The following is an 18168-nucleotide window of genomic DNA, read 5'->3' on the forward strand; positions in this document are numbered from 1 at the left end:
TTATAATGAGAAGACACTACAGAATATATGCAAATCAACATTGTGTGGCTGTCTGGACCAGTTAGAGACTGTCAAAATATAAATGAATGAATCTAAATTAGATTCAGATGTTTCCACAGTTCTGGTGAGGGGCAGAATAAAAGTAATGTATTTTAATTTTTTTATGAAAAGCTGTGTGTGAGGGAAAGTGTTTTGGGCTCAAGTTAAACCAACTCAAAGAGTTATTCTTCAGTCTTTAACAAATGTTAGTGTGAACAATGCAGATTATGCAAGTAATATTTAAGGAATTTTAATTGTGTTTAACACATTAGTTTAAGATCAGTTAGTTCACAGAGTTCATTTAACCAATTTTTATATTTCCTTTGAATATCAACATGAACCCTCAACACACAGCACATTAAAAACTACCTCTGCTTCCTCTGATTGGCTGTTGTTGATGACTTTATCTCCAACTCCTCCCCTGTCAGATAAAAGTAACCAGAATGAACAGCAAAGCAATTCACTGTTTCATAATCACAGCAGGAAACTGTTTAAATAACTTGTGAATATGACATTAAAATAATTTACAGAACTTTAATCTGAGAAACTAAACCTGAAAGAGAAACGTCTCAGACTCACATTCAGATTTCCTTTGAACTTGTCGTCTCACCAGCAGAACCAGTAACACCACAAGAACCAGAACACAGACTGAACTAATAACTGACACAGTGAGGACAAGAGAAAAGAGTGATAGAGGGACACAGGAGAAATCAGGTGAAGGTGTGGATGTAGGTGGAGGTGTGGTGGTGTGTTTGTCTAAAATAAAGCAAACACAGTCATGAAGTTGTCGTCACATTGTGAATGTTGAAAGCTGCAGAAACACAGACAGGTGAGTGTGTCACCTGTGACAGTGATCCAGCTGGATGGAGACTCTCCATGACCGCTGATGTCACACTTGTAGAGGCCTTCATCAGACCTGGAAACATGCTGGATGGTCATGTGACCTGTAGGCTGCTTCCTGATGAGGGAGCCATCTTTATAGAAAGCAGCTGGGAGGTTGGAGGGAGTGGTCTTTGTTTTACAGAGCAGAGTGACGTCATCTCCCTCCATCACAGGGAGGACAGGACTCTGCAGGATCACTGATCCACCTCAACACAGAGACAAACTACAGCATTTCATCCATTTACACACAGCTTCATCAACACTAACTCCACACACTCAGCTTACCAGTGACTGTCAGGTTAACCATGTTACTGATGGGACCCTCTCTGGACTCACACCAGTAAACTCCACTGTCCAGTAGGAAAACAGTGATGTTACATGAAGAACCAGCACCTTCTCCCCACCCATCTCCACACTGAGTCCTCTGTTGTTTGCTTGTGTTTCTCCTCAGAGTCCATCCAGCAGAGCTGTCGTCCTCCTCACAGCTCAGAGACACAAAGTCTCCTTCAAAGAACTGAGAGCTGCTGGGACTCACAGTCAGACGAGCTGTGAGGGTTACAATGAAAAACTGATGATCTCTTGTACTTTCCATTCTGAAACATGAACCCAATCAGGTCATATCAGTGAGCATTTATCAGGTTTAAACTGTGACAGAAGAAGGTTACTGACCTTGGTGTGTTGTGCAGCTCAGCAGTGAGATCAGAACTAAAGAGAAAAGGTTGGTTTGAGTTTTCACAAACAAATCAATTCTTCATCAATCAGTCAATCAAGTGATGAGTCATATTTTCTTCTGTACTGCTGTGTCCAATAAAGAGAAGAGATTCTGTGGTGTCAGTGTTGATTAAAATGTTCCTCTAAAGTCTGATTTATGTTTCATGTCAAAATTTTAAACTTGTGATTTGTCAAATGTGATGACTGCAGTCAGACATGAATCACGTCCACAGACATAAACACAAACACTGATAGAAAAAAAAAATTCACATAAAACATGTTTATTTTCAAGATCAGACAAAGTCTTTAACTTCAATTATTTTTATAACAAAGACAACAGAAACAAGCAGTCTTGATCTTAATCTGAGGATGGAGGAATTTTTGCATTATTGTCAAACAGGCAAAACATCAATTTTTCATTTTTTTAATATCGTTCCACTTTGTTTTCGTGCTGTAGACTTTCTGTATGCATTGTCAAAAAGACATCACAAGTAATAGTAAATGTATGTCCACAGTACAGTTCTGTTTTTAAAATCACTAAATTGCTAAATTCGGTTTTTCACATCCTTTTTTTGTGTAAGATGCTCAAACTTCCTCTTCACAGCTGAAATGTGTCTTCTTTGTGTTTTAAACTTTCTTGAAATTCTGTTTCACTTCTTGTTTATGTCATTTTCTTTCATCTGTCATCAATCAACAATCAAAAAATCTGTAAAAATAAACTTTAGGTAACCCTAAGAGGTCTTTACTTACTGAGCAGACATTGCAGAGATGTTTCCTTCATCGTTCCTCTCAGTGATGTGATGTCTTCTTCATTTACAGAGAATGAATCCCCGCCCTCTTTCTCTGTGCACTCCTGCTATTTCTTTTGGGCTTTTTTGTTATGAAAATGTGTTTGCTACCTGTGCAAACACGTTTTCATAACAAAACCAACATTTTAAAATCAAATGAACTCTAGCAGTCATGCACCAAAAGAGATTTGAATAACGTGTTCTTCAGGATGTATGGAAATCTGGATTTTCTCCACTCTGTTTTAGTCACTTTGTGTCAAATGAAACATGAAATAACATGTGCAGCATTCTTCGGGACATTTTCATATCGATAGGCTCCTCACTGAATTTTAGTGTGGTACTATAACAGTTTACCCAAGTCCATGATTAACTGCAAAGTGGAAGTGTTTAGGAGCCACAGCAACAAAGACCACATAAAGTTTCACAGCAGGGTTGCGAAACGCTGATGCACATAGTGTGTGAAAGTTGCCAACGCTCAAGAACGGTTCCAGACTTCCTCTAGCATTAACATTGTTAGGAAAAATTGGAGCCATGACATAAAAATAACATTTTCTTTAGATGTAATACAGTGTTGGACACTAATAGATAAACGAATATATATATATATATATATATTCGGCCTTAAATTCCTTCACGGACCCTCAGATTAGCTGACCAGCTGCTGTTGGTTGTCCCAAAATCAAGGCTCAAATGCAGAGGAGAGCGAGCCTTATGAGGTTTTGGCCCCAAAACTTTGGAATACGCTGCCTTTAAATATTAGACAGGCATCTTTGTTTCCTGTTTTTAAAAAGCTTTTGAAAACACTCCTTTTTTCGATAGCATTCAGACTGGCGTGAGTTGATATTTGTATGTGTTGTGTTTATATTGATAGTTTATGTGTTTTATTATGTTTTATATAAGTATATATATATATAAGTGTCAGTGGTTTTATCTTGTGTTTTACACTTTGTTTTTGTACAGCACTGTGGGCAAACCTTTTGTTTTTAAATGTGCTATATAAATAAATTGGATTTGGATTTGGATATAAAAAAAACAAAAAAAACACCCAGCACGCCCCTGCGGGCGGTTTATCCTTCAAGCTCGGGTCCTCTACCAGAGGCCTGGGAGCTTGAGGGTCCTGCGCAGTATCTTAGCTATTCCCAGGACTGCGCTCTTCTGGACAGAGATCTCCGATGTTGTTCCCGGGATCTGCTGGAGCCACTCGCCTAGCTTGGGAGTCACCGCACCTAGTGCTCCGATTACCACGGGGACCACCGTTACCTTCACCCTCCACATCCTCTCGAGCTCTTCTCTGAGCACTTGGTATTTCTCCAGCTTCTCGTGTTCCTTCTTCCTGATATTGCTGTCATTCGGAACCGCTACATCGATCACTACAGCCGTCTTCTTCTGTTTGTCTACCACCACTATGTCCGGTTGGTTAGCCACCACCATTTTGTCCGTCTGCATCTGGAAGTCCCACAGGATCTTAGCTCGGTCATTCTCCATCACCCTTGGGGGCATCTCCCATTTTGACCTCGGGACTTCCAGGTTATACTCGGTACAGATGTTCCTGTACACTATGCCGGCCACTTGGTTATGGCGTTCCATGTATGCCTTGCCTTCTAGCATCTTGCACCCTGCTGTTATGTGCTGGATTGTCTCTGGGGCATCTTTACACAGCCTGCACCTGGGGTCTTGCCTGGTGTGATAGACCCCAGCCTCTATGGATCTTGTACTCAGAGCTTGTTCTTGTGCTGCCATGATTAGTGCCTCTGTGCTGTCTTTCAGTCCAGCTTTGTCCAGCCACTGGTAGGATTTCTGGATATCAGCCACCTCCTCTATCTGCCGGTGGTACATACCGTGCAGGGGCCTGTCCTTCCATGATGGTTCCTCGCCTTCCTCCTCTTTCTTGGGTTTCTGCTGCCTGAGGTATTCACTGAGCACGCTGTCAGTTGGGGCCATCTTCGTGATGTATTCGTGGATGTTTCTTGTCTCATCCTGGACTGTGGTGCTGACACTCACCAGTCCCCGGCCCCCTTCCTTCCGCTTAGCGTACAGCCTCAGGGTGCTGGACTTGGGGTGAAACCCTCCATGCATGGTAAGGAGCTTTCTTGTCTTTATGTCAGTGGCTTCTATCTCCTCCTTTGGCCAGCCTATTACCCCAGCAGGGTACCTGATCACGGGCAGGGCGTAGGTGTTGATGGCCCGGATCTTGTTCTTACCGTTCAGCTGACTCCTCAGGACTTGCCTGACCCTCTGCAGGTACTTGGTGGTTGCAGCTTTCCTAGCGGCCTCTTCATGGTTCCCATTCGCCTGCAGGATCCCCAGGTACTTGTAACTGTCCTCTATGTCTGCAATGTTGCCTTCTGGTAGTTCAATCCCCTCAGTTCTGACTACCTTCCCTCTCTTTGTTACCATCCGACTACACTTCTCCAGTCCGAATGACATTCCAGTGTCATTGCTGTATATCCTGGTAGTGTGTATCAGTGAATCGATGTCTCATTCACTCTTGGCATACAGCTTGATGTCATCCATGTACAGGAGGTGGCTGACAACCGCTCCGTTCCGTAGTCGGTATCCGTAGCCAGTCTTGTTAATGATCTCACTGAGGGGGTTCAGGCCTATGCAGAACAGCAGTGGGGACAGAGCATCTCCTTGGTAGATCCCGCACTTGATGGTGACTTGTGCTATGGGCTTGGAGTTGGCCTCTAGTGTTGTACGCCACATCCCCATTGAGTTCCTGATGAAGGCTCTTAGGGTCCTGTTGATCTTGTACAATTCTAGGCATTCCAGTATCCAGCTGTGGGGCATTGAGTCATAGGCCTTCTTGTAATCAATCCAGGCTGTGCACAGGTTGGTCAGTCTGGTCTTGTAGTCTCGGCTGACTGTTCTGTCTACCAGTAGCTGGTGTTTTGCGCCTCTGGTATTCTTGCCAATCCCTTTCTGTGTCCCACTCATGTATTGACCCATGTGCCTGTTCATCTTAGCCGATATGATGCCTGACAGGAGCTTCCATGTAGTACTGAGGCAGGTTATTGGTCGGTAGTTGGATGGGACCGGTCCCTTCTTGGGGTCCTTGGGGATCAGGACCGTCCGACCTTCGGTTAGCCATTCCGGGTGTATCTCGTTAACTAGCAGCTGGTTCATTTGTGCTGCCAGACGCTCGTGGAGTGCAGTCAGCTTCTTCAGCCAGTAGGCGTGAACCATGTCGGGGCCTGGTGCTGTCCAACTCTTCATACTGGAGACCCTTTCTTGGATGTCTGCCACTGTGATGGTTACCGGACCCTGTTCAGGGAGGTCGCTATGGTCTGCCCTCAGATCCACTAGCCACTGAGCATTGCCGTTATGGGTTGTGTCTTTCTCCCATATGCTCTTCCAGTATTGCTCCGTCTCCAGCCTTGGTGGTGCTGTTCTGTTATTGTTCCCTTGCCACTGAGAGTACACCTTTGCTGGTTCTGTGGAGAACAGCTGGTTTATTCTCCTGCCTTCGATTTCCCTGGTGTACCTCCTCAAGCGGCTGGCCAAGGCTGTGAGTCTTTGCTTGGCAGTTTCCAAGGCCTCAGGTATGGACAGCTTGCTGTATTTCTTATGCACCTTCTTTGTCGCGCCTTTCTGCAACTCCGTTAGTTGGCTAATCTCCCTTCGTGCTACTTTGATCTTGCCCTCTAGCCTCCTTCTCCATGGAGGGTACTGCCCCTTGTGGCTGTTCAACTTGTAGCCAAGCATCTCACTGATCACTGCTGCCGTAGTGTAGATCAGCTTGTTAGTGTCCGTAATCGTGGTTGTAGGTATCATCCGTAGTGCTGCATTAACATCATCTAGCAGACCTTCTGAGGGTACTTCACGTAATCTTGGTAACCGGCTACGGGGGATCCAGGTTTCAAGCTTGGCCATGATCCTATCTTTCACGTCAGTTCCTCTCGCACTCAACGATCCTTCTCCTATCGCACTTGGGGCTATGTACCCAATCTCGGGTGGGGGTGATGATATCTCCCCCCTGACCTGGCGTCCTGACTCCTCCTTGCCGTAGCATTTATGTTGTACCTCGTCAATCTCTAGCTGTGAGAGCAGTCCCTTCTTTCGAATGTTGGAACACTGAGCTACTACTTGTTTCGCCGTCATTGTGGATGTTGGGTATCGAAGAATCCATAGGTCCCTCATCCTATTCATGTAACCCCTTCCACCAGGGTTACTTGCGTAGTAGCATTCCAACAACGCCCTGTTTTCGTCTCTTGCCCACCGATGCCTTCTTGTTCCAGTAGCCCACTATTCGAAATATAGATATAGATATATAGATATAGATGTATATACATATTTTAATGTTGGATCTTTTCTGCAGTGGTTTTGGTTTCGAATGTGATGCATTTTTTATGTACCTTTATACATAATATACCTTTATAATTAATTTTAAATTCATTCTGGAAGAACTGTGGTACTAGAGCAGGCTGCAACCATTTAATACAGAATTGTAAACATATGCCAACACAGATCTTAAGCTTTCATTCAGTGTGAATAAAAGAAAAGGAAAATTATAAGATTTTTTTTTTATTTGTAAAAGTTTTCCCACTAAATATAACAGATTTAAAATAAGAACCTTAACTTAACTTTATAAAGATAAAGTCTGTACTTCAGAACATTCATGTTGTTACATGCCTTAAGCAAGAAAATAAAGATAAGATAACCACATTTTTGTTCCTAAATTCATTCTTTAAACTGAGTCAAATATGTGCATTTTCTTTAATTTGAATTTATTAGAAATTAAATTAGAAATAATACATATTAAAAAAGTTAAATAGGTGAAAATGATTCATGGATTTTAGGATACTTTCAAATTTCTTTTGCGCAACTTTTGGTTTAATGAATGACATCCCTGCACAGACACAACTTTAAGCCAGTTCGGAGCATTTGTCGTATCATGTCTTTCTCAGCCCCCACTTATTCAGTACAGGAACTGTAAAATCTCCTGTTAGTTCAGTTTGTTTGTAAGCTTGAAAAACTTGTAATCTGTGTTTGCAGTCACTATTATCGACTCTTTATCTTGCAATATGAAGCATTGTGATGGATAAAACTGGGTATCACCTGCATAGTACTGAAAATGTATGAAATCCCATTTAATGATACTCCCCAGGGGAAGCACATATAGTGTAAACTGAATCTACAACAGAAAGTATAAACTAAACCAAAATCTAGATTACATAAATGCAAAATCATGCTGTTTAATTTAATTGCATAATTGTGTTCATATTTCTTTTTTTTTTCTTTGCAGGACATAGGCTCATCCAACTCTGAGCACCAACGCTTAGTAGAGGAATTTTAAGCCTGACAAGATAAATTTATGAACAAGTTATTGTTTTCGCTTTTTCTTTTTCCCACCAGTTCTTGTTTAGAAATGTACCATCAAGATATTGTTACTGGAGCATGACCCAAATGCCGCAGTGCATTAGGCAGGGTACACAGGGTAAACACAGCCAGACAAAAAAAATCATACCTGCAATCAACCACTGATGCCATTAGCTTAGGGAGAACTATGCAGACCCCACACAGAAAGACCTCAGCCAGCCATTGGATTTAAAACAAGGACTTTCTTCGGGGTGCAGCAATACACGTATCGATATTGAACCGTTCGATACAGTGCTTTCGGTTCGGTACGTGTATGTATCGAACGATACAAATTTTTTTATTTATTTTATCAACTTTTCTTCTGACGATGCTGTCTGTGTTGAGCGCTCAGTGGATCTGCGTTCGACTACTTCCCCTAGGCTGCACTGTCGAGCGCAGATCCACTGAGCGCTCAACACAGACAGCATCGTTGCAACATGGCAACTGCCTCAACGCTACCTCCCCCACCCTCATTCAGATCTGGCCTTTGGGAGTATTTTGGTTTTCATGTGAAGCATGACCCTGATGGTAAGCGCGTCATGGACAAAAGTAAAACAGTATGTCGAATGTGCCACGCAATGCTCAATTGGTGGGAACTAGTGCGTTAGCGCAGTTAGCTTGTTAACGTGTTAACGTGTTGACGCCGTCCAGCCCCACGCACGGGGTGATCCGCGGTAACTCGTTAACAGAGATTTGCCGCGTTATGGCGTTAATGTCATTTTAATGAGATTAACGATGACAGCACTAGTGGGAACACAACGAATAAGACTGCACATTTACGCCGACATCATCCTAATGCAAAGACAAGTGGAAGCAGACAAAAACAACTAGCACGCATGCTACAAACTTTACCCGAGTCATTTAGACAGACGTTAGCACATGATTCTCCTTATGGGGACCTGATATGTTTAATGTGCTGCTGAGAATATACCCCAGAAGAAGGGTATAGTATAGCTTTTATTTTGGAAAGAGCCATTTCTCTGTAATAAACTCTCTTTTCCAAAGATGAGTGATTTCATGATCAGATAGATTTATTTATTTTTTATTATTTTGTTGTTTCAGCAACATTAAATTTAAAACTGCACTTTTGAGTTAAAATATATATTTATATTATTAATAAATGACAAATTAAAAAGGCATGAACATTTTTTTGTATCGAAAAAATATTGAACCGTGACACCAAAGTATCAAACCGAACCGAACCGTGATTTTTGTGTATCGTTGCACCCCTAATATATATATATAGATATGTATATATATATATATGATGATGATGTGAGTCGACCCTTTAAAGACCAGATTTGCTAAGTGGTAAATGTGCAAATAAAATTTTACACACAACTACAAAACCAGCATCACAACTCGGTTCAGTGAGCCGAGGCTGAAGGAAAATCAACGAAATCCTGAGGATGGAGATGCAGATGGAGCTGCATTATTACAAACTATTTCACCATATGAACATGAGATCTGTGTGGAACAGCTGGCCAGTAAAATTATTTTTCACCATCAGATCCTGAGTCGTCTGTGTGCTAATGAACACGATGTTACTAGCTGTTGCCTGTCCGAGGCCACAGCTAGGCCTACAGGACAAAGTCAACATTACGATTAACACTAGAGGTTTAGCTACTGATCATTTTATTTATCATTAATTCTATTCACCTTCAGCTTTAGCTTTCAGGGCCATCCACCAAGCTGCTGGTGACTTCCCCTATATGCACTGAGCATTTATTTTCCACTCACCATTTTCACTTTTTCATTCTGCAGGTGTTTACATATCTCAGCTATGCTAGATAGTCTCTATTTTCTCTTCCACTGTTTGTGTTTGTTTCTTTTCACCACCTCAAATATTCGTGCAAGATTGCTTCTCCTCCCTGAGCCTGGTTCCGCCATAGATTTATTAAGGGAGTTTGCCCTCCCCACTGCTTGATTATATATAAATAAACTTTCAATGTGGGATTTTTTTTTTATTCATGGTCATAACAACAACCAGTCACATCAAGAAAGTTTAGTTTGGACTTAGGCCACTTCATGACTTTTGTTCTGCACAACAGCAAAGCTGTATTCCAGTATTTACATAATCAAGAATTTATATTTCCATTTCATGAATCTGGAAGATGTGCAAAAGTTGTGATATCTCTGTTGCTTTCTCTGTCTCCTCTCTTGCTTAGCAGAAGTGCTTTAAATCACAAGATTTACTCACGCCCTCCTTCCCTCCTCCCATGTTCTCAGAGCTGTTCGCAAAAAACCTCTCTGTTTGGTTCAGACTGCAGACAGTCTTCTCTCCAGAGATAAATTCTCTTAAAGTCACATTTTTGGGTGTGATTTTCAGAGGTGGGCAGTAACACGTTACTTGTAACGCGTTACTGTGCTGCGTTACTGCGTTACTAAAACTGCGAATTTTTTTTGCGAGAGTGTCTCATGACAATGACGTAAGCGAGTGCGACGTTCGTGGCAACAGCTGGATAATATATCGAGTGCGGGAGAGAGTATGAGCGTGCAGCGTTTAAAGCGTGAAAGTACTGACCTTACTTTGAGTTTGATTCCGTAAAAAGTGACAAAAACATTAGCGTCCATTGTGGGTGGGAAGAAAACTTCTTTTTACAGCGAAAAAAACCCCCTTAACTTCCGAGCAAGCACCGAGTGCGCTACTACAGAATGGGAAATTCCCAGACAAACTCGCAAATTCTTCCACTGACATGCGGCACGCCTGCACCAGGGCAAACATTCGCCTGCAACACAGGTGAAAATAGAGCAACAGGACCGCTGAGTCTTTGATTTTATTTATTTTCTGCTGTGTTACACTTGCATTTATTTGAAAAACTGAGTGTAAACACCAAAAAATATTCCATTTTTTGTGCTGGAATGTGCAGAAAATAGGTTTAAATGTTAAACAAATTTCTTCCAGTCAGAGAAAGTTGCATATAATAAAATTTTTGCTTGATGCATAAAGTTAAAAGATTAAAACTAATAAAACAAGTTTTAAAAAGAGACGTTTCCATTTGATTACATTTTGTATGATAGATTATGCAGAAAAAGTAGAATTGGGCTGAAAGATCTATTGCTTTATCTATTCAGGTTGTAAATCGTGTTTTTAAAAAGTAACTAAGTAATTAATTACTTTTGAAAAGAAGTAATCAGTAAAGTAATGGAATTACTTTTGGGGGAAGTAATCAGTAATTAGCTACTGATTACTTTTTTCAAGTAACTTGACCAACACTGGTGATTTTCCAATCTGCAGGTGAGTGAACAGGATTTTCAGCTCAGGCTACAAATCAGCAATCTGCTCTGTAAGTATTTAGTAAAGATAACTGCAAAAATTCATTGTGTGAATAAGAAGGGAAAATTAAATGCATTTGACTCTAAATCACCGTTTAGGCCTGTCCCTGTCAGACAGCAGAGAAATACTGAGTCGCCATGATGGTTTTGTGGTTGGAAGCTGTGCAGCAGATTGCAGCACTTCCTGCACTCTGGATACAGAACAGAACCAGCTTCCTCGGTCATGTCTCTTCAGTGTTTCCCACAATCCTTTCTCAGAGATGTTTCAGAATTGAGGCTAAATGACTCTGAAGTCTTAAAAACATCAACAAAATTCATCAGCTATATTTTTTATAATCAGTCTCTTCTTTAAATGGTAAATGATAAATGGCCTGTATTTGTATAGCGCATTACTCAGTCCCTAAGGACCCCAAAGCACTTTACACTACATTCAGTCATCCACCCATTCACACACACATTCACACACAGGGTGATGGTAAGCTACATTGTAGTCACAGCTGCCCTGGGGCGCACTGACAGAGGCGAGGCTGCCGGACACTGGCGCCACCGGGCCCTCTGACCACCACCAACTCAAAAACAGAGTTAAAGTAACAGAGTCTCCCTGTTTTGCTGTTATGTAATGCTAGTCTCAACCCATACTCTTTATAACACATGTCCACTTAGATTAATATCATACAACTGCAGTCAAAGCTTCTTCCTCTACGACAGCAGAATTCCCCCTCCTCTTTCCTCCACCCACAGACAAAGCTGTTGATGAAACCTCTCTGTTCAGTTCAGACTACAGTCATGCCACGAACTCTCCATTTGTCATGGATGGATTCTCTTCAAGTCCTCTTGTTTTTGTTTGGGATTTGTGACGTTACATGTGAGTGAAACTGAGCATCTAAAGTGTTTCATGTTTGTTTGTGTAAGTGCAGCTTACTTCATCTATGGCAGTGGTTCTCAAACTTTTCACAATGAGCACCACCTCATAAAATATATGGCTCCTGAAGTACCACCCTTATGACCGACATTAAAGTACAGTAGTATAGGCCTATTTAACACCACATACAGTTTACACGAGACAATTTTATTTCTTATATGAATGTTATTTATTTTAACTGTCATAAACAGGAGGTGACAACCGATAATAACAACAACTGTACTGCATTAAAACATTCACAGCAGGTGGAATATCCAATCTTTAAGTGATGACGTGTGAATCCTGCTTCCAGATCCAAACTATTCTGCATTTATTAAGGCTGTTGTGTTTTTAGCATGTTTTAGTGTTTGTATTTTGTTCTATTTAACCTGAACAAGCCCCTGAAAAAAATTTCACTAGGGCTGGGTATCATCACTGATTTCTAGAATCGATTCGATTTGGGGAAATTTGGGAAAAAGGAGATGGGAGGGAAAAGAGAAAGGACCTGGCACGTATCAATTATAAAACCTTGACAAGCATAATACATAAAAGTAGTTAACAAAGCATAAGGGATAAAAATGTATCAATGCACGCCAAATATTAACTAGGTGGAAAAGCAAGAATAAATAAATAACCGCTGTTCATTTTAAAGCTCAGTTTTAAAACATTACCATCAACGTTCCCTCTAATTTTTCATGTGTCTGAGCGAACACACAAACTCCCTGAGCAATCCCTTGGACCACTGTGAGCAACGGCAGACGTGTGCACTGTGATCACGCCAGCATCGAATCCATCCAAGTTTCATGGTTTATTAAAATAATCAAATTACAGCATTTACATTTATGTTAGACTACTTTTAATTAACTGCTTTAGCCCACTTACAATGAAAATTTTAAAAAAAAATTTGTTAATGACCTGTGTAGTATGTTAACACTATTGGAAGTAAAAATAACTTGAACTCCAATTTTGAAAACACAACTTTCTTTTTTTTTTTTAAAAAACAAAAAACAAAACTCTGACTTGTATTATGAGTCTGTGGTCTGACAGAGAGTCCTGTAACTCTCTGTCTGCAAAATACAGTATATAAAGACCAATGCTGGGCAATTAAATATATAGTTACGCCTTCAAAAAAGTAACTGAGTATTGAAAACAAAGTTTTTTGCAGCTGTTTACCTAAAAATGCTGCCAAGAGCATTTTTTTAAATAAACATTTCAAAATATTTACAGAACAATCAGCTGTTCTGCATCAAATTTGATGCCACACAAATTATTTATGCCACTCCAAAAAAAAAAGTTTTGATTGGTCGACATAGTAAAGAGTGGGGGGTGTTTTGGTTTCGTCTTTGCTCACAGAGAGCGCTGTCGAGCGTTTTCCTTATAAAACGCTGTTTTTACCATTTCTTCCTGCAGTAAATATAAACAACAATAGTATTCAGGAAAAACAAACATTGCATTTTTTTTATCACAACTCTGGTTTTACGTGGCCTATCAACACAAAACTGGTATAAAGTCCACACTTTTTCCGCCAGTTGTTTCGTCTGTCCTGCTCACATATCCAATGGTTGTACACGTTGTCATTAACTTGGCTTCACTCCACATCAGCCACGTCGCTTTGCTAGCTAAAACACCAGCACATAAGGACGCTGTCATAGCCTCTCAACGACATTGATTACCTGCGTGTATACGAATGTGAATCGCGTGATTGGCTGGACTATGGGACTATGGGCTCGGCTCACTAAAAAGAGCCGGCTCTTTCGGCTCTGAACCGGCTCTTTAGGTTGTTTTGTTGCTTTAATTAATGTATTATTAACAACAATATAAAATTATACACAAAAGGAATTACTAATGTAAAAAAAAGTGGATTTATTTATATATGTTTATATATATATATAAATATATGTGGTGGTCCCTAGAGACAAAGCACGTACAAACTCCAAAAAGCACGTACAAATTCCAAAACACATTTCTAGCGTTAACTGAACTTCCAAAACAGAGCTACCTAGATCACTTAAATTACACAATTCAAAGCATATGTGTATTGTTTGTGTATTTATACACAAGCACTCATATATATTGAAATAATTCAAAAAAGTGTTCATTTACCTGTTACTACCACACACCAAATATGGTCGTTTGTACTTGCTGGCTTGTGTAGCCACTAGGTAACAAAAGCTAAACACTGCGCCTAGCATCCTGGAGCACTTCTGTTTTGTACGTGTTTCGGAGTTTTTACGTGCTTCAGAGTTCGGATGTGTTTTGGAGTTTGTACGTGTCTCTAGGGGCCACCGTAAATATACTTTAATTTATTCACTCCACATAAAATGTAATAAATAAGTCATATAATACAAAAACCAACTATTCACATTTCAACTTTTAACTATTTAAATTTTCAGCTTTTTCCTTTTATACAAATTTTAAGTGAAACAACACAAAACACTGCAAACCACAACACAATTAAATATAAATTAAAATATGAAAACAAAAAGTAGATGCACATTCTCTGTCATATCGGCCTGCATGAATAAACTTTCTGAATCCTTTATCATCCGCAACTGAAAATAGTTGTGGATGATTACTATACCTTTCTAATGTGACATTGTTGTCCCTGGCTCTCTTTCTCTGTCTCTCCCTCCCGCTCTGTTCCTGTGCTACTGCGACTGTAACTACCGCCCCTCCCCCCTCTTCCCAGCGCAAAGCACAAGGCTGGTATGTGGAGTGAAGCGGAAAAAAAGTGCATGGAGTTAACGGAGGACGTGATATTTTCCCCAATTTTCTTTGCTAAGTCAGTAATCAAGCTGCTCAACATATCACTAGTGACAGCCTGGGTGTGTGTTTGGCATTCGCAAGCAGCTGGTGTGGAGCTAGCTGCTGGCATTAATGGTGGGTGCATCACTGACTGGCAGTGATGGGAATAACGGCGTTACAAGTAACGGCGTTACTAACGGCGTTACTTTTTTCAGTAACGAGTAATCTAACTAATTACTATTCCTATCGTTACAACACCGTTACAGTTACTAACAAGGAAACGCGGTCCGTTACTATTTTTCAACAAACAGACGGTTGAAACTGTGTTCAGCTTACCGCATCTTATATCAGCTGCACGGAAGTAGCTGTAAGTAATCTGGACGCTACAGCTTTAAGCAGCTGCGCGCTCCCGCGGACGGCAATCACGATCGCTGTCTAGCACAACACCTGGAGCTAAGGGGGCAAAACAATCGAGTGCTGCTGTTTGACTGAGGAAGAATAAAGTAGTCGTGGTAAGTCAATCACGTGACCACTTAAAGACAATGCAAAAAGGTGATATATACCAGTTTTTAAATTGTGTCGATAGGCCACGTAAAACCAGAGTCGTGATAAACAAGATATACGCGGCGTTTTTTCCTCAATAGTTTCGCCACGTTAGCGCTAGCAAGCACTCTCTGCTTATGAGCAAAAAACAAAACAAAACAGAGGAAGTTTTAGGAGTGACGTCGAGAGAGAGAGAGGGGGAGAGAGAGCAGAATAAGAGAGAGAGCGAGTTTTGAGATGTGAGATTTGTGACGTTTAGCGTGTTTGGAGTGTGTAGTTCATGTGTTGTCTTGTGTAGTTAGTGTGTAGTGTTGTGGATAGTTTTGTGTTGTGTGTCAGAACAATGAGGCGACTGCTGTCTCCAGGTAGAAACAGCAGTGATACACCTGCTGCTGTCAGGCCTGCAGGTATCAGGCTGTTGTTCTCCTTTGTAGTGGACACAAAATATTCTTTTGGAGTGGCACAAATAATTTGTGTGGCATCTTATTGAAGAACAGCTGATTGTTCTGTAAATAGTTTGAAATGTTATTTAAAAAATCAAGGTAAATGGATGCAAATAAATTTGTTGTTTGCAAAACTTGTGCATAGGATTTTAAAATTGACAATTAATATTTGCATTTGAAGTTATGAAATATGATTCATTAAACATGTTTGTGGTTGTTACAGTAAAAATATAACTTTTTCTACTCTGATTTTATGGTTTTTGTCTGATTTTAGATCAATTCTGGTTATACAGTATGACAAAATGAGAACATAACTGTAAATTCAGGCACGCGAGGTTGTGCTAAAAAGAATGATACCAAACAAGGCAAAGCAAATAGTTTTTAAAGGTAAAATGTGGAGGGAAAATCAAGAGTAGTAAAAAAATGGCCAATTATACCCTGGACCCCAAGGGGTTAAACGTTCTTTGTTGTTTTTTTTAAGTAACGCAATAGTTACTTTTCCAAGTAATTAATTACTTTTAGAATATTGTAACTCAGTTACTAACTCAGTTACTTTTTTGAAGAAGTAACTAGTAACTATAATTGAATTACTTTTTCAAAGTAACTTGCCCAACACTGCTGACTGGTCTACAGTGTGGGCACCAATAACGGGGCCTACTGGCCTACCACTCCCAACAAACTTTGGAACAATCTCATGACCCCTCCCCAAACCAAAGGTCACATTACTCCCCACAGAGAAAGGATCAGGCATAGCGCTATCTGCAGTTTTCTCACCTAACATCTTGACTCAAGTGAGATATCACTGTTTAACAGCCCAAAAAAAAGAGCCTAATCCCCACACACAATTATGCAAAACTTCACAAAACAGTGAAATGTGGGGTAAAAAAAAAAACATCAAAGTAATCGAAACACCATAGAAAAAAATGTTGTCTCCTCACAGGCTTTAAAAGCCAATATTAATAGAAAGAAAATACATTGCAATCCGTGCCTGTATAATTTGAGGCAACAATATTGTGGCGAGCTCAGACAATGAGGAGACAGAGGTATTATTTGGTCTTGCTTCCCGCAAGCTAGCCAGGGAGCACAGCCGTTTATTAGCCTTCAACAGGCGAGCACACAACGCTAACACCAGACGCAGAGAGAGAGCGTCACCTGTAACCATGGCAATGTAACAACAAAACATGACTGTCAAAACAAAACCCCGAACAGCCCTGGCCCGCTACATAGCCCCCACCCTAAGGGGTCAGTCGTCCCCGACAACCCCATTACCCAACACAAAGTCCTGCAAATGTCCATGTGTCTTCCTTCGGCGCGCAGGCCGATCTCGACCAGCAGGGGAAGAGTCACTTGGATGAGAACCTGAGGTGCCACCAGCATCCCCTGCCCCGGCGGCTGCTGGAGCGGGCGGGCGATACGGTGAGAGCCTGTCCTGGTGCAACACCGCCACGCGCCCTGGGCCCGGCATGCAGATCCGGTACACCACTTCTGTTAGCCGCCCCACGACTTCCGCCGGCCCTTGCCAGTGACCGCACAGCCTGGGGGACACCCCTCTCTTGTGAACCGGGCAGTACACCCAAACCTTGTCGCCAGGCACGAAAGCTCCCCCTCGGCACCTGGTGTCGCAGGTTCTTTTCTGTCGTACTCCGGCACTGACCTGGGCCTGGCGGGTGTAGTCATGAACCACTCGTGGCCGCTCCCTCAGCCTCCTGTAGCAGTCCCTGGCCACCGACACGCGCCGGTTCCCTGCCTCGGGGACGGGGAAAGGCCCTAGGACGTCTCCTCCCAATCTCTCCATCGGGGCCCCCACCCAATGCTGCTGCAGGGGGGCAGTGGGGCGTTGAGCTGGGCCCTTCCGTGCCGTACAGGCATCACAGCAGTGCACATGAAGTTCCACATCCCGTCGACAACCAGGCCAGTAGAACTGTCCCCTGAGACGGCGGAGAGTCTTAGCATTCCCATAGTGGCTGGCCCCCACCGAGCCGTGGACAAGCTCGAGCACCTGCGACCGCAGCAACCGAGGCACCAACAGCTGCGGGAGATCCTTGCCCTGTTCGGGGGCCCGCCATCTCCAGTACAGGAGGCCGTCGTGGGTCTCCAGATTGTTGTACTGGGAGTAGTAGGCCTTCATTCGGGCCCTTGTCCTGACACCCCTGTCCAGCCTGGGCGTCGTGCTGCCTCCAGCCAGGCCCCCACCTGAACCAACGTCGCATCAGCCTCCTGCTCCTGCTTCAGCTGCTGCATGGTCAACGAGAGCCATCCCCCTCCGCCGGCTGTAGCCCGAGCAGTAGCCACGCCCCGTGCCTCCTGGGCCCGCTCTCCCTGCTGTTTCGAGAGGGGCAGCTGGCGTGGGCGCAGACAGATGGGTTGAGCAGAGCTGGTGTCGATGGTGTGCTGAACCAGCCGCGTCTGCCTGCAGTCTCTGGTTCCCTGCTTTTGACCGCACTGGAGGGCCAGAGTCTCTGTACCAAGAGTAATAGCCAGC

The 18168-nt window shown here is 42.2% G+C and overlaps 1 long non-coding RNA gene across 1 annotated transcript; it reads right to left on the reverse strand.

Annotated features, from left to right (window-relative positions):
- Positions 1-346: 346 nt before the first annotated feature.
- On the reverse strand, positions 347-932 carry LOC112844211 (uncharacterized). Its single transcript, XR_003216940.1, has 3 exons — positions 882-932; positions 619-795; positions 347-460 (listed from the first exon to the last, which is right to left on the reverse strand). It is a non-coding gene; the product is annotated as an uncharacterized LOC112844211 (long non-coding RNA).
- Between the last annotated feature and the right edge of the window lie 17236 nt (positions 933-18168).

Source organism: Oreochromis niloticus, linkage group LG3 (assembly GCF_001858045.2).
Source record: "Oreochromis niloticus isolate F11D_XX linkage group LG3, O_niloticus_UMD_NMBU, whole genome shotgun sequence".
In the NCBI taxonomy this organism is placed as follows: domain Eukaryota; kingdom Metazoa; phylum Chordata; class Actinopteri; order Cichliformes; family Cichlidae; genus Oreochromis; species Oreochromis niloticus.